The sequence below is a fragment of the Ambystoma mexicanum genome, chromosome 10 (genome assembly GCF_040938575.1).
Source record: "Ambystoma mexicanum isolate Mex_15411 chromosome 10, UKY_AmexF1_1, whole genome shotgun sequence".
NCBI classification, from domain to species: domain Eukaryota; kingdom Metazoa; phylum Chordata; class Amphibia; order Caudata; family Ambystomatidae; genus Ambystoma; species Ambystoma mexicanum.
In genome coordinates, this window is record NC_090932.1 from 1,428,354,301 (window position 1) to 1,428,376,545 (window position 22,245).

Below are 22,245 nucleotides of genomic sequence, written 5' to 3' on the forward strand. Positions count from 1 at the left end.
TTCTCCCCAGGTACATGTGTTCATTTACATCAAGTAGAACCTATCACTATGTGTTTACTAAATGACTTTTGGCCTATAATCCTGACATTAAACCTTCTATTGAAGATTGTAATCGAGTTCAGAAGGCTTTTGCAGATAAACTGTTGAAAGCCCAGAAGAAAATAGAACAGGAAGCACTGATTTCGCCTATATCGAAATCTTTAAAAAAGGACAATTTGTTCAATTCTCCAGGTTGCTTTAACTTCACTGAACTCAACCCAGTTGAAATCCTGGAGATATTAAAAAATATGCACCCCACTAACTGCCCAAGGGAAATTTTCCCGTCCAAATACATATTGGAACATCGAGAATTGTTTACTCCGTTCCTCAGTTAGTTTGTCAGTTCATCCTTCCGTACTGGCTCCATCCCTCAATCTATAAAAAATGTGGCAGTTACCCCTCTGTTAAAAAAACCCGGCCTGGACCCGCTGGATGCAGCAAATCTGAGACCAATCACAAACACTCTGTTTTTTCTAAAACTAATTGACAAGGTAGCTGCCACACAGCTCCAGTCTTATGTATTTAATACTGGCAAGCTACACGTAAAGCAATCAGGTTTCAGGAGCCTTCATGGAACTGAGTCCGCGCTCCTGGACCTACAATCACACATGCTTGGTAAATTAGAACACAGCAAGTCGGGACTGCTGATGTTATTAGATCTCTCAGCAGCCTTCGATTTGCTGGATCATAAAATCTTGCTCAATAGGATGGCGACGGCTGGAGGTTTATCCAGCAACGCCATCATTTGGCTTAAGTCCTTCCTGGAGGGCCGCCAATCCTGTGTTTACTGGGGTGATCAGGTTTCCGAGCCACACACTATAACTTGTGGTGTTCCCCAAGGGGCTTGCCTTTCACCTTTATTGTTCAACATTTATATCCTACCATTATGTGTTGAGCTGGAAGCCCTGGGAATCTTTTTCTGCAATTATGCAGATGACTTCCAATTAGTATTAAATATAACAGGGGATTATGAAGTAGATCAACAAACATTGACTGCAGCTTACCTTGTTATCAAACAATGGATGTCAAGGAATTGGATTTGTCTAAATGCTGCAAAAACAGAGTTGATGCTCTTTGGTTCTCAACATGCTCAATCAAAATTGAACCAAAAATATAATTGCTTTTCTATTGAAGGCAATCAAATTAAAATTATGCAGAAAGTTAAGACCTTGAGCACCTACATGGAGGAAAGTCTTGACAGTGTGGCACATGTCACCGCTGTCTCCACCAATACTAACTACCATCTCAAGGTATTGAGACAAGTAGCTCCATTAATATCGGTGGAAAACCACATAAAACTAGTAAGAGCAGTGATTCTGCCACGTCTTGATTACTGTAACGCCCTACTAGGAGGAGCCAGTAAGGCAAATGTTCAGCAGTTGCAGAAAATACAAAATACAGCGGTAAGAATCATCTTTCCGATGAAAAATTCTGAACCTACCAGCACTGCCAGAAGGAGACTCTATTGGCTCCCGATGGCTGCCTGTATGGATTAATATCTACCAACCAAATAGATCCTTAAGATCAATGGATGGGTCTCTGTTATTAACACCGCATACCCAAAGGGCCTGCGGACTGGGGCGGGCATTTTATGTTCAGGGCGCCCAAGCCTGGAATACCCTGCCAACCAGATTACGCAAAATTGATGATCATCTTCTTTTTCGTAAACAGTTAAAGACCATACTGTTTAGCTAGGACTGTTCTAGTATCTGCACCTTCTCCTGTCTTTCGGCGCATGGATGCCTGCGGGCTTTGGCACCTTATAAATCCCAATAACATAACCCAAAGCTGTTGCCTTGATGCCTTGACACGTAACTAGGAGGGGGCGGTCACACAGCATGGGGGTGTTGTTTGGTTATTTACCCACCGATTGACGGCGCATGTCCATACAAATCACTATGGCCATTCCCACCCATTACTTGCCACTCCCCACCAAAAACACACCATTTCTTTAAGCTAGCTTTATCAAACAATAGCATTAAACTTTGGCCAGCCAATGTTATTTCTAAGCAATCTACCAAAAGTAAATGGCTTCATTGCAGCTGTAAATGCGCTACTGGTGTAATGCCAATGTGTTAACCAAGTGTGCCTTTTACCACTCCATGTATATCTGCCCCTTGCATTGAAGTCCAGATGAAAACGATAATTGACAAAGCCCAGAGATGTGGCTTGTCTGTAGTTGTTAGGTGAGCATTTGCGAAGGCCTTTTTCACATGCCCAGGTAATCATACAATTTACCGGCTGTTTCCATCCTATGACCAGGTAGTACCATGGCTGTGCCCCGCAAATGCATATCCCATTCCCACACAAATGCCAAAACGGGTGGCTTTGACAATGTTGGTTATGTAAAGCGATACAGATATGGCTGTGTCTGCTGCTATGCGCTTTTTTTTTTTTTTTTACAATACTCGACGAATGGGGTCATTGATGCCTGTTCTAACAAGTTTTAAAACACCCCAAGGTGACGCTTGTGTCATGATTGGACACCAGTCTCATTTATTTTCATATTTGAGAAGCTGCCCCCCCTCTAGGGACACTCGTCTTTCCATGTGGATCAGGATCAACCGTTCGAAACGGATTACGTTTTGCTGCTGCCCAATTAAAGAGCGTTCCTGAGTGCGCTGGTCAGCGCAGCCGCCTGAACTCTGAACTCAATCTAATTAACGTTGAAGCTCTCGCCCCAATCCTCGTCAGGTGGCAGTGTAGCTTTTACATGCCTCAGCAGTATGCGCGCGCTTTACGGCACCCAGGGGACGCGTCAGCGAGGCTCATAGCCCAGGCTCAGCAGTATGGAGCCGACACAGTAACAAGGTTGGCCAAATTCGATTTAATTTATCATAGCAGCTCTTCGGGATGCAAATGCCCCGGGGAACTGTAGCCCCCTCCCAGCTCCCCTCCCCCCAAAAAAGATCAAAGGGGGAGTACAAATTAAGTTCCACACGTTTGCACAATGCCATATATACTGAATTACAATAAGCTGTGAGTTCCCCTAAAACGGATGAATTTAAAAATGAACTATGCTCAAATGGTGTGTTATTTTAGGGAAGCGTTACTATGGTGTCTGGTCATGCAAATAATGTAGACAGATGGTTTTGTTAATATTGTATTTACATGTAAACGGCATTTTTGATCGTGACTAGAAATCAAATACGGTCGTAAAGTGCCGCTTCGATGCTTGTGTCAATTGTGCAGACGCGGTGAATTGCTGCTGATTCTTAAAAAAAAAACAAGATCCTATGTCACCCACCGTCAATCACCACCCAGTCGGTATCAGATCATTAGCAGGTTTGAAAAATGCGGACAGAAATTATACACAAATTGCTAACATTGTGTTGAACAGAGACTGAAGCACTCGTTTCCAAAAAATAAGTGTCTGTGCGAGGGAATGTGTAAAGCGTGCATGTGTATAGATCAGTCGATATATGTGCTTTGGTGGTGTTTATGGTTTTGCATGCCGATGCTTGCGTTTTTTGTGCATAGTTTATCAATTCCAGGGTGTTTTGTATTGCTCACAGCTATCATTATCAGGATTTCACAGCATTCTATCTTTGTACCTGCCCCCCTCAAGAAACAGATCAGAGTCTGATGTCCTGATTAATGAGGAGTTGGATGCGCATTGCCTACATGTTGTAACTAGGAGGTGTAAGGGAGGTCCGATGGGTGCTGTGAACTGGCTCTGCCAGCGTGTTGTGGCTAGATTGCACCACAATCTAAGGTGATAGAGTCTGTTCACCGCTCACTGTTGTGCAGGTTCAGATTTCAATATTGGGTTCCACACTTACTCCATGTGCTGTGGCCTATTCCGGTCCAACCGGGTCTCGCCTAAGTGTTGGTGTTACTGTTTGACTTACCCAGATTTAGGTGTATCTGCAAGTTGTGCATGGAAGGGGTGGCGCCTGAAGTGTGTTCTGTACATGACATAGCATGCTAGTGCTATGCGTCCGACATGTATGGTGACCGCTGTGTGACTTGTATACAGTAAGAGTTGCAGACAGAAGACTGCTGTAAAAAGACTGTTGAAACCAAATGGAGATGCATGTGATATAGGTATGTAACTCTAAAAGGGTGTGCTACATACACAACGTGCTGTTGTGTGCGTGGGTGTTTTGGTGTGTGTGTGGTGCAATAAGCATCAAACTACATAGGAACGTGTATATTGGAGTACTCCTGCATGCACGTGTGTGTGTGTGTGTGAATGCAAAGGCAAAGTGCAATCATCAGACCTCCTTCTAAAGACGTATGCTGCAAAATGATAATAAAAAACATCCCAGTGTTTCACTCAAATGAAACGCACCCGAAAACAAGTATGTGCCATGCACTGACCTCGAAATAACACAAATGCATGTACAAATGGACACAGGCCTTGTAGCAGAGCACCATCCACCTTCAAACACTGGTCTGTGAGAGTGAGATGTGGTAGTATTAGTAGTAGTTTGTTATTTATAAAGTGCCTTTATCCCATTAGTATGGCCTCAAAGCGCTTGTTGGTGGAATGCCCTCGGGGACCGAAGTTGAAGGTATGGGAAATTTGTCAGAGAGGTAATAATGCATTTTTGTGCATTCGGCCAAAAGGAAGTTGGGTGGGATGGCCGGGCAGCAGTTAACTACTCATGTCGATCAGGCATGTGGATGGGTGCTGTGAGGGGGTCAGGAGGGTACGTGAGTGCAGGAGACTTGTTATATGTCCAGCTAGACTGAATGTTTGCCATGGGACTTAGCTGCATTCTGATTTCAGAGATGTTGTGCATTGTGTTTTAGACTGGTGTATGGAGGTGGTTGTGTGGCGGCCGTGCCTGTGACCAGAGTCCACCGAAGTGGTGCAAAAAATACCCTTGACTCCAGTTGGAACTATGCTTCTGATGTGGCCATGCAATCTGATCGTACGGTCTGCCCTGAGCTATACTTTACCTTGCTCTGGAGATGTCCTGGGTAGGCAAACAGTGTCACTGCGTAGGTGTCATGAAAGTGAGCTTGAAGTGGGCAGGGTTCGTCTGGTTGCGAAAGGGAAGAGCCAGGTTTTGAGATCCTTCCTGAAGGAAAGGTGGTCTTGTACATGGTGGATGCTGAGTTGAAGGGAGTTCCAGAGAGTGGGAGCTTGTACAAAGAAAAAAGGATCCTCCTATTCTGGTGCAGTTGAAAGGGGGGGACCAGCAGGAGGAGTGGAGAGACAGATTGAATGTTTCTGATAGGTTGGTAGCATGTATGTTTGTATTGGAGTGATTCAGAGCTTGTCTTGTGGAGGGCACATGGGTAATGCACATAGCCTTGGTGGTCAGCCGTCGTTTGATAGGATGCCAGTGGTGCACCCTCAGAGCAGGAACGGTGTGTTCTCTGAGTGAGAGGGCGAGGAGAAGTCGAGCTGCAGAGTTTAGGATCTGTTGGAGCTTTCTGAACTGATAGGCAAAGGCGTCCAGATAGAGGGAATTGGCGTGGTCTAGGCGGGAGAGGATGATAGCCAAGATTGCTGTGACTCTGTGCGGGTGGGAGAGATAAGGGAAGATTTGTCTGAGGATGCGTAGGTGAAAGTGACATGATCTATATATGGCGTTGATGCAGTGAGAGAGTGTGAAGTTCTTTACTGTGCTGAATACTGCAGGTGGGGGGCCAAGGGAGGATACCCAGGGGCTGGGGAAGAGCACCATTTTACCGCAAATCAGGATTTCAGTTTTACTAAGATTAAGGAGGAGGTGGTTAGACATCACCCAATGGTCGATTTCTGTGAGGCTGGAGACTAGGTCAGGATGGGGAGAGGCTCCGATTTTCAGAATTTTGAAAATGATCTGTGTGTCCTCAGCATAGTTGTAGCAGGTTAGGTCATGTGAGCGGATGAGTGCAGGTAGGGGGCTTAGGTAGAGGTTGCAGAGGAAGGGGGAAAGGTAGACCCCCTCTGGGACCCTGTTAGAGACAGGCGAGTGGGACAGAAGAAGCGGTGGGAGGAGGGTGATTTGTGAGCGGTTGCAGAGGAAAGAGGAGATCCATTTTAAGGCAGAGTCCCTGATGCCTAGAGAGTGGAGTCTGTCCGTGAAGATGGCGTGGTTGATAGTGTTAAAGGGTGCTGAAAGGTCAAGGAAGATAAGTGCAGCACAGCCTTCTGAGTCTGCCGTTCTTTTCATGTCATCCCAGATGGAGACGAGGAAGTTTCAGTTCCTCGTAGGGGTCTAAATCCGTACCGGGCAGGGTCCATAGGCAATTGGATTGAGTGAAGAGGAAGAGCTGAGAGTATGCCGTGTGGCCAATTATTTATTCTAATCAACGACCCTCCAGTGTAGAATGGCACAGGATCCACACTTATCCTATGGCACTTAAATATATACTTGTGTCTGTTAACAGATATTGTAGACCAGCGCAACACAGTCTTCAACATTTATGTGGACAATATACAATTATGAGACAATTTTGATGCTAATCACCCTACCATCCAACCCAACCCTATTACCTTGCTCTCTGATGTATTGTGTATACAAGTTGGGATATTATAAAACACCAAATAAATATATTGGCTGTCATCATCCAAGCCTGGGTTTCTGATGACCAATTCCACCCAAAGCCAGGAAAGACATGCATTCTTCTACATCGCATCACCGTGGATGCAATCATCCCAAGACTGTACCATAGCGAACTCAACCAACTGCCAGTCCATTAAAAAAAACATGCATTTATTTTTAAATAGAATCACACTTTTGGCACTCTTCTCAACACTAGACCTTTAATATTCTCTGTAATTCCTGCCTGCTTTAAAAAATGAACCACAAAATCCATCTAACACAGACTCTGATCATGTCTAGACTAGATTATTGCAATTGTCTACTGTTGGGTTTCCTGATCAAATAGATTAACCGTCTCCAAGCAATCCAAAATCAGGAAGCACAGCTCACGTTTAGCCTGACTACATATGATCATGTCACTGGGGTAGCAAAACAATTACATTATAGGCATCTCAAGAGGAGCTCTATGGCACTCTGGTCCCATGTATAATTATATATAGAACTAAAGTCCATCATCACCAACAAGATGCCTCTGTCTGCTTATAGGTGAATCAAGGAGGGAAAAGAAGCCTATCTGCAGCAGGCCCCAGATCTTTGGACCACCCACCTGGTGGAGCTGAGACTATTGAATTCAGGTAAATCGATACAAACTCTTTTTTTCTGGAAGTAGTTATCTGACTCATTCTGATATGATCAAGCATTTTGGCATGGTCCGCTCCACTCAGCATTTTTTGCACTGATGTTGCATCATAAATGTCTAAATTATGTTACAAATATGTTGTCCACAGAGCACTGTGAATGCCTTGATTTTATATTACGGTTTCTTTGCCTGCCCACTGCCCCAGGCCATATCCACTCCCCTTATACTCTACTTGACCTTATCCCACCTTCCAAACCGTATTACTTTGCTCTCTGATTTATTTTGTATAAGTAGCGATATTATAAAACACCAAATAAATACATAGGCTGTCATACGACACGTCATTTCACATCCGTCATCAAACATAATGCACAGCAACATGCATGCTGTTGTCTGGTCACCCAGGGTGACATCTACAAGGTGGACCGTTTTTTAAATTATAGAAACCAATTAAATGACAAAGCGCGACCAGAGTTCATTAATGCTTTCTGGGCCTCAGTCTGAGTATAAGTACTGAAGCAAACTCCAAGCTACTAAAGGTGAGTTAGCAGCGAAAAATAAAGACCAAAGCCTGCCTACACTGTCTAAATTGTCAATTGTGCAGTACCAACTTTATTGTACTTCCTCTAATTAAGGTATATCATGGCCAAAAAAGAAAATACATAAGTTCTTCTAATTCTGCATTGCATAGTAGACAGCCTGAATCATTTACAGCTGGCAGTTGATCTTGAAGACTGCAAGGTGCAAAGCTTTCACTAGTAGCAGCAAGGTTTTATTGCAAATCCTATGTTGTTATACCAGGTGGAATGCACCACCAACTCACACACCGCATAGCATGTGTTTGTAAATGTAAATCACCATATTGCCAAATATGTTGTAGTTTTAGTATAAGAAAGTTGGGGATATATCAGTTGTAACTTATATAAGCACGATTATATAAACATTGATCGTTCTCAACCAGTTATGCAAATGATGTTACCACTGGAAGCAGCTCCCCATGTTGCAACACTTTTCACCCTTGGTGTTAACTGTCAGGGTAGCAGGATTTCCACACATTACATCACAAGCGTGGTGAGGACAGAATGGTTGCAACGTATGATAAAGAAAAAAGAAGGGGGTAGGTCATTGGACATTTTTTTTATTTCCAGTTATAGTTGTACCTAAATTTGGCTATTTCGCAAACCGTCCTTGTTATCCACAGCGCCAACCACAAAGTGGCTAGGAGTAAACTCCAACTCAAGAAATTGGTGCATGTCGTTTAAAAAAAACAAGATCACACCACCAGAAGGGGCTTGGTAAATTATTGGGAAGCTCAAATAAAAATACAAGAACTGGATGAAAAACTTAAAGTTGGTCATGAATTTGAGGGATGGTGCCAATTTAATGGCTGCAATAGGTTTGAAAAATACAAAAACCTTCTGGGACTATGTTAATCTTGATGGTAAAACTAGGACAATGCAAATCAAGCACAGAAGGGATAGCATCTGTGTACATTTGTATGTTAACGTCTTTTCCAAAGCACTGCCTACTCAGTTACTTACTAGGGAGGTGCTATTGCCTTCTTGAGAGGGTTCTTACAGGCGGAGGTTGAAGGAACAATCCTATGGTCTAAAGCCTCAAGGGCTGTTGGCTCTGATGGGTTGAGCAATGCTATGCTAAAAACATCTGTGATTATGGTCATTGTGGCTCCAACCCATATTTTCTCAAATATTGGAGACCAATATATTGCCGCAACCTTGGTGCAGAAGTTATATTGTGCCCATCCATAAAAGGGTGACCGGAATCTGCCTGGGAATTATAGTTCCATCTACCTAATGGATTCCACAAGCAAGTTCTTGCCCTCCCTGATTCTGAACTTGTTGGTCAGTTGGGGCAGGGAGTCAAACATCTTGTCTATGTTTCAGACCAGATTCAGAAAGGGGTAGGGACTGACATGAATGGGTTGCTGATGACATTATTGAGAGGGCAATTCTTAAATGATAAGGGTCAAATACTGTGTGTTGCCTTTTTGGACCTCAACATGCCATTCAATGGGATTGACAGGTGGTTTGCTCAGAATTCTAATGTTGCTGCATTTGACTGGTACCATCCAGATTGGAACCAATCTCGGAAGTTCTTTAACCGAAGATATCACAATCAGAGTTGGCTCGCATTCTGGCTTCCTGTTTTTTTTACTTGTATTTAAGTGATCTGGGCAGGGAGCTGGAACATACCAGATCTTTTCCAACCAAAATTGGTCCCTGCATTTAAGATGCTTGACATTTGCAGATTATGTTGTGATCTTTGATTGAAGCAGAATTGGCCGACCAAAAAAATGGCAGTTATGACTTTAGCAAATGCCAGGATGATGATGGGTGGAAAGTGGATAGATATGTGATGAGGGAACCAAGCATGTAAATCAACCATATACCTCAAATTTATTATAAATAACAATATCAATTTAGTATATACAACTACTAGGCTTTTTAAGAAAACTAAACTGCCAGTTCTGGTTGCACAACCTAATAAAATCAAGACCAAGTATTGTAGGCATACTGTAATTTCTCTTATCAACTTTTACAAACAAAACATCATGCCAGCTTTCCTATATGGGCGAGATGTCTCAGATCTCCCTAAAGAAAGGGATGCAGATCAAATGGAGTGGATCATTTGGAAAAACATCCTAAGCTTATTGAATTGTGTACCAATTGGGGCAATTATGGCAGAACTGAGACTCCAATCTTTTAACTCGTTACTTTAAAAACACTTATGATCTTTCATGAGATTTTAAACCCTTGCAACAATTCTTTGTAAAGAACTTTTTTTTTTTTTTTTTTTTTACAAGTTGTAGGTAGCAACCAAGAACAATTAAAATATAATCCCAGCGAGTTAAAAAAAGAGTCAAAGAGTTCACCTGGGCTAAACAGTGGGACAAATTGAACCAATACAGTTCCCTGAAGGAGTATAGGAGAACGATTAGGCATTATGATTTCCTTCCAGGACATCTAAAGTGTTCTCCTAAAGTTTTGCAGATAGCAGTTCATGCGATTTCGTCTGAATAAGCTGTATACCTTGGAAGTGAGGTGGCCCAGAACGGGAATGTCAAGGAACAAAAGGGTGTGTCGCATATGTAAGTCCCTGGATACAACTGAAAACTGGAAACATTTATTTATATTTTTTAAAGCACATTGGGCGCGTGTAATCAATTTTTCATCCAATTGTATTCAGACTTTTGAATAGTGATGAGGAGGCACTATGGTGCAGATTTCTCAGTGGTAAGCACCACAAAATCGTTGTTATCCTCTGTCCATTTTATAATGCATGCTATAAACTTTTGGGCGAAAAGTGGCCAGAACAGGTTTATTACAATAGTCTTTAGCGTCATTCTTACATGTGGGATGAATGTTTGTGACTTTATTAAGATTGTGTATTAGCCATGTTTATTAGTGATATGGTTACAGGTTTCAGGGGAGCTGGGAGCTATTTAGCTCCTGCTTGTAGCCTAGAAGAGCCTGGTTAGCTTGACACCAACAGCTACCAGGGGCTACCTTACGCTCCCCAGGCCATCTGATGCCGAACAAACACACCTATGTGTATTTAACTGCGTGTGTTTGGGCCAATATATAAATAAACATTAGGACACATCTATATGGCATTTAAGCTTAAGGGGTCACAAGTAACAATCACAATTATATGTATGCATCTTATGTAGAAGTAGATTTACAGAACACTATGTACTAGCACCTTGTTCCCACGTGTTAGCTCCTGGTTACTGATTAATGCTGCATACCCAGTTTCTTTTAGCGCTTGCTTGTACGATCTCAGTTTCGATCCCTGTGTCTATACGTTATATGTTTTAACGTTTTAATGTTGTTGCATATTGGTATTTTTTACAAGTGAATTTCAGCTAGGCTATTAAGATGACATATTAGTTTATCAATTAACTGCACGTGACATGTCTAAATGTTTATTGTTATTGAATATGTGGTATTATCTGTGTAAATTAGGAAACAAATTATATTATAACATGACTATGTTACATGGTGTCGGAAGTGGCCTCTGATTGTAGGGTCACTGTGAGGTGCATCTGAGGGGCGGCTTCACACTCTGCTTGCCGTGCGGTGTACAGTCCTTTCCTCTTGGCTTGGTTTGATTGGAGACAGGAGCCGCAGGGTGACAGCAGCCAGCCCTCCTGATCCTATGCAGAGGCTCTATGGAGCTCCTTCAGTGGTCTGTTTTCCAAGTGATTGTGGCAGTGGCAAGCAGCTGCGGGACTGTAGTTTTAATGCTACTCTGCTGATTGCGGCACGGTGAGGCATGGTGAGGTACCGTAGATGTTGTCTGTAGCATGGTGAACTTGTATTACTTTGTTTGGCCACTGTTGTGATCTGGGCTACGCTTCTAGGTTTCAAAGGTTTTTTTGGGTCAATTTAATGTCCCAAAGTTCCCTAAAGTTCCCTAATATTTCTAAAGCCCCGTTATTCCGCAGTGAGGCATGAGCATGGACGAGAGGGGGTTTAGAGTGTTTTTGCCGAGCAGCCGGCAGATGCACTGAGAGCTAAGGCCGTGGTGCTCTGGCAGTGTTGCTACCTTTTACCTTGGCCATACACCAGCTGTCTTTTTATTTTTATTTGGAGGGGTTTTGGAGAATGGCCCCAAAAACTGCTCCCCCTCTTGGCAAAAGCACACCAAAGGGCAGAAAAGGAGGCCAGGATTGAGTATCTCTACATTATCACTCACTGCTATTAAGGGGACAACTTCGTCCCACATGACTTACTCCACTATTATGTCGGCTCTCAGAAGTCATCAGGGTCAACATGCCACGGTGCCCTCTAATTGTTTAGGTTTTGGTAATGTCGACACCGGTATTGAACATGCTGCCCTCCGTGGGACCTCTGATGTTGAGGCTCTGATGATTCAGACAGAGCAAATGACAAACTATCCAAGTGTTCAAGGAGTCCCCTTATTGGACGAGTCAAGTGGCGTTTGTACCAACCCTTTTCCTTCCAATACACATGCTGTAAGTGCTCACACACCTCTCTTGGGTGATCTAGCCCCCTCTGATAAAATGAAAGTTGAAGCCTTGGAATGCTCGATAGACCACCTTTACATGGAGAATTGTCTTTCATCTTTTGAAGTTGGTCATGCATGTGGTATTGGCGAAAGCCCTATTAAATAAATTGGGGGTAAAGGAGGGTTTTTGTGTGAGAATGTGAGGTAATTAATCTGTACTACTGGGGAGTGAGGGTGGAGTCTCCCTGCTGACTAAAACTACGGGACTTCACCCACAACAGGTGACATCCGTTAACGCTCCTTTTAAAGCTATTCCAATAATAAGTAATGTTATTATTAACTCTCTAAGTGCTTTATTAGTAACTACGACTCCTGTGCTGCCTGGGTCAACTACATCATCCGAACTCCAGTTTTGTAAGGCCTTGTTAGATCCAAGGGGACAGACTGTGGTATCCCCTGTTAACTTGGCAGGGGCAATCGAGGAGGACCTGCTTTGGGATCAGAGTCACTTGTGTGATCTACGAAGAGAAGGTAGTTCTTTAGGAGCTCGACAAGGTGCTCAAGCTCAAGTTCGAGATGAGATAGGATAGGATAGGATAGGACAGTGAAGACCCTATATGGAATAGTCAATATTACCTCGAAATCACAAGCTCAGTGACTCAACTCTTCCCCTATCTTCACATGTATCTGAGGTCTCTATTGAACAGATATAAAGTAGAAGTTCCAACATTCGAAACCCAGAAGAAAGGTAACGGTTGAAAGTTTGTCTCAGCCAAATAATGTCTACTTCTGGGCCTTGTAAGATCATGGTTTTGTTCTCCCTTGTTCCCTTCCCTTGCCTCGTCACGCTCTGAAACACGTGTATGAGCATGATGCAAATAAAATATCAATATAAAATATCAATACTTTAAAATCTATTGGAGAAGAATTAGTTTGAGCAGCAAAATTAGCAGTGACTCAATAGATTTTTTAATGTAATAATTCACACTTAGATGGAACTCATGACTTAAGCCTGTGTCGCATCTAGACAGGATTGTTAATGTTAGCATGTACCACACTTAGATGGAATTCTCAATTCTAGCTTGCGTCACATCTAGACAGGATTGTTAATGTTAGCATGTACCACACTCAGATGGAATTCTCAGTTTTAGCTTGCGTCACATCTAGACAGGATTGTTAATGTTAGCATGTACCACACTCAGATGGAATTCTCAATTTTAGCTTGCGTCACATCTAGACAGGATTGTTAATGTTAGCATGTATCACACTTAGATGGAAATCCTTGAATTTAGTCTGCGCCGCATCTAGACAGGACTATGAATGCTAGCATGCGCCACACTTAGATGAACCTGTGAATGATGACAATCATGATCACGTGCCTTCCTCACATCTAGACAGAATTCTGAAATTAGCAAGGGCCACACACTCTGAAGGAATAGTGAATGATAGCAAACATCACACCTAGACAAAATTGCGGGGACTGAAATGCCAACTAACCAATCCATTAAGAATCTCTTCTCTTTGCATATACCGCTCAAACTCTAACCAAACACAACCACAACTCTAATACGCAGCAATCTGCACAAACTTCACTACACTGCAACAACAAAACAAACCGCATATAGACTTGCACAACAGCACACGACGACTATGGACCGCAAACACCCCAAGCCCAACCAACGGACCCACCGGGCTGAGGCTGCCAACAGCAAATCACTGCTCTCTTGCACTTTTCCAGCTTATTCCCACTAACTCACCCCCCTCTCCCTCTTTCAGAGCCACCAGAGCGCCAGGAGACCACTCCGGTGGTGATAGTGCGCGGTATAAATATCCTTTAACATTAACATTAACATATAGCTAAAAGTAGTCATAGTTCTCCAACTCCAGCTGCCACAAAGATGAAAAGGGTTCATATCGGCTGCAAAACTCACATGAGGTGAGCCATCTGTTCAGTGGGTTTACTCCCTGAAATCTCAGAAACAATAACTCGGCTGAATGATCCCTCCCAATTGCTTTCAAATCCTACAGCAGTGGTGGGACCTATTGTGGGCTTGAAAGCATATGGTTCCCAGGATAGGATGAAGCTGGCCTTGAGTAAACCCAGCTCATTCTGTGAAACTCGGGCTGCCAATGATAGGACAGTCAGCTCAGGTCTGCCCTGTAAACCCTCTATGCCTTTTTTATGTTCTACTTCTGTTGACCCACTGATGGCCAAAGAGGAGAAGAGGTCAGGTGACTTGGAAAATGATTGAACAGATATTCTAGCCTTGTGGAGAAAACATAATATCATCTGTTGTTTTAAAGGACTGTTCCATGGGAACAAGAATTAATCTAAGAGAACTTTAAGGCCCTGGGTAACATTTTTGGTGTGACGAATATATCTTTTAAGGTTTTTACACTGACAAGGATTTTATCTGACTGTTCTGTGGGGAAGCGGTCTACAGATGCATGACACGTGTTCCCCCTTCGGGGCTTTGAGTGGGCTGAACACCTTTGGCCCAAAATGGAGTTCACTTACCCTGGGGGTGGGTGCATGTGTGATGCTGCAAGGGGAACCTCGGCAAAGTAAATTGGCCCATTCTGTGGGCCCATCCCTTGGTGACATTTATTTAATGCCCTCAAAACTCATAAATCTTTTATCTTGGTGTGTGACCGGATTTAAGAGTAAGAAAGATGATATAGACAGCAACTTTTGAAATATTTTGGTAATATTTGCCTCCAAGAGACATGGCTTTTGCAACCGGAAGAGCTATAAGGCTATAATGCATTCAACTCACTTGCAAGGAATTCGACACATGGTTTGCCAAGGGGGGGCTTGCTGATATGTTTTAATTGGAGTTACAACTTTCGCTCAATCAGCATCACCTGACATTTTAACTGTGAAATGGGATGTAGCCACTCAAAATGCTCTTGTTATTGTTAATATTTATTTAAGACCTTCGGAAGAAGCTTTAAGCAATCTATTAATTCATCTGGAAGAGCTAGAAAAGATGACGTATTTACGTTCTGCTCAACAGTTACATATTGTGCTAGAGGGCATTTTTAATATGCAGCTAGAAATAGTCGAAGAGTACATGTTTTTTATTTAAGGACTACGATGAGTTATGGGGGTTTCCCCTTTTGAACAGCCGACCATGCTTCTCTCGGATGGCTTTCTCTGATAAATATTTTCGGGAGATTATGATTAATGGGTATAGGGCCTGCAATGCCAGGTTCTCCCACGATTTTCCGCTGAAACCTACATATATCTTGGGGAACCATAGGACAGATGTATACTGTATTTTATTACATTCAGGAAGTTGGGGGCTAGTAGCTGACTTTCAAGTCATCAAACGTATTGAAAGTGACCATGACCACCTTTCTCAATCTCTTAGCCTGTTTGGGAAACCCTCTCGAGCAATGAAGAATGGTTATATAGGTGAAGAATTCCCTGACGAATGTTGGTTAAAGCAGCCATTTCAGTACACTGTATACGTTGTTAGTGCTGCACCTTGACTCACTTACAGAAAAGACTGGATCACCCCCTAGTGATTTCTGGCAGCAGCTGGTATGTGTGTTAAATCCCATTTTGACTAAAACAGGAGCAACAGGGGTGGTGAGTTCATCTCAAACCAGATGATTTGATCGGGAGTGCCATCATTGTCAGTTGTGAAATCGAAAGAGTGTAGGAGTGTTGAGGAATTAAGACTTTGGTGGAAAAGAGGGAGATGTTCCGCAAACCGAAATGGGAGGAGCTTCAATTAGCAACTAGAAGGTAAAATGTTTCCGCCTTTTGGAAGTTGATCTCTGTGCATACTAAGCGGCTGAATAGCCCTGTTCTATCAGATATTCCAGAGGAAATGTGGCTTTCCCATGTCAGTACTCTACCAGTGTTCTGGTTTACAACTATTGAGTAACATTGAACCCAAGGGATGGGAGGCTTTGATGTCACATTATGTGTTGGGTATCTACCTCAAGGAGGTGGAAGAAGCAAGGTTAAAGTGCCAGGGTTAAATGCAACATACACAGAGCTTTTTAGTCCGGAAGTAGGAATATGGGGCCCAGTTTTACAGCAAGTGTTTTTAAATATTACAAGTCCCCATCTTCTCCATGAGTCTTGGCGAGGTGCAATCATCGTCCCTGTCTTTAAGAAAGGGGACAAGCGAGACCCTCAAAACTATAGACCTATCTCTTTAATTGATGTAGCCTCTAAAATCTATAGGAAAATCCTACAAAAAAGGTTGGATGTTTGAAAGTCTCAAAATAATGTACTTTCTGATTTGGAGACATTATTTAATCCAGCCATTGGTTCGTTGGATCAAGTTTTTAGGTTATCCTTACTTTGTGATAAATACATGAGCCTCAGAAATCAAAATCTCTTTTTAGTATTGACCTGTGAGCAGCTTTTGATTCAATTCCCAAAACTTGGTTATTATTGTATTTGTTACAGTTGGGGGTCCCTATTAAGCTTTTAGCAGCCATTCATAATCTACATGTGGGCAGTTATGCTTGGATTCAAACTTCGATAGGTGAAGGCCTGTCCAAACCATTCCAGGTCTCTAAGGGTATCAAACGGGTCTGTATCACCACCCCTACACTCTTCAGCCTATACATAAATCACATTGCTGAGGAGATTGAACAATGTGACATGGATGCCCCTATGCTGGAAGGAATGAAAATGGGAAGCCTTTTGTATGCTGATGATATGGTTCTGATCAGTAAAACAAGAGTGGGTATCCAGAAGGTGTTGCATTTGTTTGGTTGCATTTGTTTGATTCAATATCAATAAGGCTGTGCCTCAAAATCAACCTATCTAAAACCATTGCTTTGGTCAAAGTGGCGTGGGAAGCCTTCCCCCTCCGCCCCAATTCGCTTAGGGGTCGGTGAGCTCAAGAGGGTTGAGTTCTATGATTATTTGGGAGCTTGCCTTGATGAAAGAGGTCATTGTGGGATAAATGTTGAAAAGTCCCTTTTTAATTACACAAGGCAAGGGGTAGCAGTTCAAAGTGTTATGCATTACAGAGTGCCTGGGGACCAACTCCATTGGTGACGGTGCATGGTACAAATGCCTTTAACATTTAACATTAGTATGGTGTGTAGGGTATTTTGTATAGATTTGGGGCCTAGCGGTATTTTCTTACCGCCAAAATGAAAATAATTCAGTAATAATCACTCTTTGCATTCAGATTAGATTTGGTATATAGTACTACAGTATACATACATTATTTCAGCACACAGATACATTTAGTGGTATACATTATGTTGGTATGCGTTATTGGTGGTATTTCTGGTGAGCATAATTCCTTTGTTTTATATGTGGCCCCAATATCCAGAACCCCTTATTTTTGCTTAGTTTGTTTATGTGATCACTAGAGAGGCCTCAGGTTTACATTTCAGGAACACCACATTTTCAATTGGAGTGCCACCATGGGCTGTCCTCACTGACTTATCTACGGCAGCGAGCTAACATGTGGTATTCATCACCAACTTATCTACATCGGTGAACTATGTCCAGGGCCTCTTTCTGCTGACTCATGTACCTCCAGCAGCAGGCTATTTCATTATGTTATTATTATGTTCCGTTCAGAAAACACACACTTATATACTGAATGGAATCATGCACACAGCTACCGCCAAGTCTTATTTTTAGCTACCTTAAAAATGACAATTGCACTGTCTAAACCTCTCCCCATATTATCAGTACTGTAATGGTAGATGCACAAATAAGAGAAAAATAAAACGCACTATCCGTCTGCTTTCAGATATTTTTGTGTATTATAAAAAATTGCATTTCAACACGATCTTACTCTTTTTACAGAAATAAATGGAAATTGCACAGTAACAACATTATCTGTAACAAAATGAGAAGAGAGTGGCGAGAACATATTCAATTTGCAACATTAAACATGTTGATAAAACACTGGAATTCCCTCTTCTACTCTGACTGAATAGTTTCGCATACATACACACTGCCCCCACACTCTGCAATATAATTACCAAGCCTGTCCAGCATGTGAAATTCTTCGGCTGGTCGCCTTCTGGAAGTCCCTCTTAAATCACCCCAGCAAGAATGAGCATCTGCCGTCACTCAAACCGGGCTTATTGACTGGAATTCCCAGTCTCTGCAGCAGTGCACTGGGATCTGCTTTTTCAATCAGGAAACTCCCCAGCCACCAGCCAGGTCTTTCTCCCAGCTGTGTAAAATGTCTTCTCCCACTCTTCTTCCCCGAGGTTCATTAGAAAAGCTCTGTTACAGCCTACCAAATGAGTTCAACCAATGAAATTCAATCATGTCCTACCCTCCTTCTCTTGAACAATGGCTTGGCTTATACAGTTGCAACTGTAACCAAACTGATTTCCTGCTTATTCGAGTCTTTGCTTCCTGCAAATACTGTGGACAGAGCACAGATAGAAGCAAAGAAAAAAAAATCTGGATGCGCGTTTAAAATGGCTTTCAGAGCCTGTCATTTTCCATCTCATTTTGCACTGTAGAACACATTATATTATTAAAGAGTTAGAATCGTTAGTATTGTTAATGAGGTTAGTTCATTAATCCTCAAATGTGTCTCCTGCAACAGAGGAATTTTTATGCTTTTAACTGTGAAAAAAAAATTATTTGCATTTTAGATGTAGAAATCGTTTTTGACTGAAATTCATTTACATGTCCATGTCACAATGGCAACACATTCCTTGCTGTACTGCATTATAGCAATGCATCAACCCATGCAGTGGTGCTGCATGAAAAAAAATTGCTAAATAATCTTACAGGTGGGAACGCAGTTCTTCAAGCACTGGAGTTTTTGAGAGCATGTGCTCATTTGTCTGCTCTGTATGGTGCAGAGATTTGGGATGACCCTGGCCTTGGAAGGATGGAGCAGAAGGAATTGGCTATGTTGAAACAACTCCTTTCTCTCCCAAGGAGGGCCCCATTCCTACCTCGAGTTAGGAGTGGTTGGTCTTGTCTTTGATTCTAAACTGTGCCCCTTATTGTATTGTCACAAATGTACCTCACACACCCTTGGAACTTACAAAGAAGCTCTCTTGAATGTGTTTGTGCAAGAAGGGGATAGAGCACTTCCATAACTTAGTTATGTATTTAATCTAAGTGGACAACTTGGTCTTCCTTCAATGTATGCCCCTGAACCCAAGAATACATGGTAACGAAAGACTGCATTAAACAGAAGTACAAGGATTGGTATGGTTACATTTTTAGAGATTGGCTCGGTAGGTATAAAAGCAAAATATTCCGAGCTGAAACATTCTTTTGGTCAAGAGAGATACCTATCCTTTATTGATGATAAAGAGGCACGAAACTTGTTTTTAAAAGTGAGGTTTGGGATACTTATGCTTGCAGTAGTTGTAATCACCTGTGGTAGAGGTGATCCCTCTATGTGTAAAGTCAGAGTGAAATGAGTAAAAGATCTTATTCACTTCCTGTTTATATACCCCACATATAGGAGATTGAGCCACAAGTGGCTTGACCCTATTTATAAAAAGTATAATTTAAAGGGAACTAATGATGCGCTGGAATTTTTTCTATGCACCTAAATCAGCATTGAGCTCCAAATTCATTTGTATTATCTGAAAAGTGTGTGGCGTCAGAGGAAGAAATATATTCTGTAATTGATTTGCTTTCAATGAAATGTGTTTATTAGTGTTTTAATGTGTGTATTTTGACCGCTTTTATGGTCATGTGCCGAAATAAGGATATTACTACTGCTACTACTATAACTTGTATTATTTGTTCATGTAAAGGTTTTTGTAAACCAACACATGAAATAAAACAAAAAAAATAAACACGCTGAACTTTCCCTTCACTTATTGGTCTTCATATAGGGAGCAAGGGCTGAAATAGCCATCCCAGTCTGAAACTGGACGCTAGCCGAGTTGAGCCCAACCCAAGAAAGCCTGTTGTTGACCCAAAACACACATTAAGACTTACATTTGGTGTGAAGGTGGGGGGTTGAAACGTTGGACTTAATCTATAACAAACCCTTGAGCGTGTAAAACAGGGGTGATTAGGACAGTGGATAAGCATTTCGAAACATGTCTCATTGTTTTCGAGGAGGCAGCAAATATGTAGACCTAAGGAAGACTGTGATCACAGGGACAGTGGAGATCAAATCCACCATTTTGGGTTATTGACAATGCCAAGCCTCTGCCAACTCACAGAGGATACCCTCTGAGCAGGATGTCGCCATTGGATCCAAGATGGGGTCTTGGAAACCACCAATTGCATTCTAAGATGAGTTAAAAAATAAAGAAGGGAGTGAATAAAATATTATCTTACACATTGAGGTCTAAGGACTCCAAGACACCGTCCTTAGGAGTAAAGACAGGAGATTCATGAAGGTGAAAACACTCTTATCATTAACGTCCCAGAGGAACAGATGGGATGCTTGCTGGGAGAGCACAGAGGTTGCTTGCAGCTAAGGACCAGAGAGTCCTGATACCCAGAAACCCACAGAAAGACAGTGACCCTGTACATGTCTCAGAAGACTTCATCCAAATGGGGAATAGCAGAAGAAAGCTCCAGGTTCCAGTGGTTCTTTGAGGATGATCCTCCATCATACCATATCTAAAACCAAGCATCTACGAAGAATTATTGACCAATTACCAACGTGCAATATCATCTTAAGATACTGGACAGAGTGGCCTATTTGCAGTTGCAAAAATTCATAGAGAGCAAAAGAATATTAGGGTCCGACCAATCAGGCTTTAGAACCCCACATGGAACTGAGACTGCTCTACTGAATCTCAAATGTAACATCATTGAGATTGTGTAGAAGGGCTACCGAGCACTCCTGATGTTGTTGCACCAATTTGCAGCCATTGTTCTCATAGATCATAGGATGCTGCAAAAGAGATTAGAAGAAATTGTCAACAGCTGCGAGTAGACCACTCAATGGATCATGTCATTCTTAGGTCCAAGAACATCAAGAGTAGCAGTAGATGATGCCCAGGCACCACTCATTACCACCACATGTGGCATGCCACAAACTTCATGCCTGCCCCTGCCCTCTTCAACATCTATATGAGGCCTTTCCTTGTCCCCCTTGATATCCTGGGAGTCTGATATGCTAACAATGCCGATGACTCCCAGGTACTCTTGGAACTGTCAGTGAATCACGTCGAAGAAACGAAGTCCTGAACAGGGTAAACACGGCAATACAACTACGGATACCATCAAACTTGCAAACTCTCAATAGCGAGAAAACAGAACTCTGTATTGTCGCTACAGGACCATGGTTGAAGAAACTAGATCCCCTTTTTGCCAACTTCACGATATTGGGGAACCAGATGATCACACACTCAATCAACCTTGCTTTAAACTCGCCAAATTTGGCGCTACAAGCTTTGAAACTCATGCATCCCGAGATTGTAATAATCTCCCCCTCTGCATAACAATATCTCCATCGCTGGCGGACTTCAAAAAGGCCATAACAACCTGCCTCTTTAATTCAGCATTCTAAGCATCTCTCAAGATCTGACCTCTCAGCCCTCCTCTTGACCTGACTCATCTCGGACGTGCTATTTTGTTGTCTGTTATGTCTTGTTTTCTGTGCGCTCTGAGGGCTATGGGCATGTGGCACTCTTTTAAAAAGTAAAATAAATAAGATGCATTTGTTCTGACTGCTGCGCAGCAGATCCTTATAGACATTGGAGCCAGCATTGTTATATTAAGCTACTCTCAAGCTGCCAGTTGAACCAGCGCATCCACATTCACCACCATCAAGCACCCCTTCACACCAGTGAAACACTGACAAGTAAGTTCAACCAGCTGCTTTGGGGACATCGTCAGTGATACAGAGCACAAGCAAGCCAAAATAAAGACTTGGAGACTCATTATGAGTAGGGCAGTGCAGTAAAAAAGGGCAGTAAAACGGATGTAACTCTGTTACTGCCACATTACCGCACTCCCATACTATAGGTTTGGCAGTGAGGTGGAGGAAAAAACACCAGGAAATGCTGGAGTTAATTCCAACACCTTACTGCCAAAAATTGCCCAATAGGCGGAATTACTACCAGTGGTTGTTCTATCCATAAATGGAGACAAACGCCACCATATCACCACTTGTGATCCGGAGGAATTAACGGTAAATCCATTTG

The 22,245-nt window shown here is 42.4% G+C and overlaps 1 long non-coding RNA gene across 2 annotated transcripts in view; it reads left to right on the plus strand.

Moving 5' to 3' along the window:
- The first annotated feature begins 2,719 nt into the window (after positions 1-2,719).
- LOC138492381 (uncharacterized) overlaps positions 2,720-22,245 on the plus strand; it is a 69,906-nt gene continuing 50,380 nt past the window's right edge. For both annotated transcript variants that reach the window (XR_011276194.1, XR_011276193.1), the window contains exons 1-2: positions 2,720-2,850; positions 7,071-7,159. This is a non-coding gene — a long non-coding RNA (uncharacterized lncRNA). The remainder of the gene's footprint in view (positions 2,851-7,070; positions 7,160-22,245) is intronic.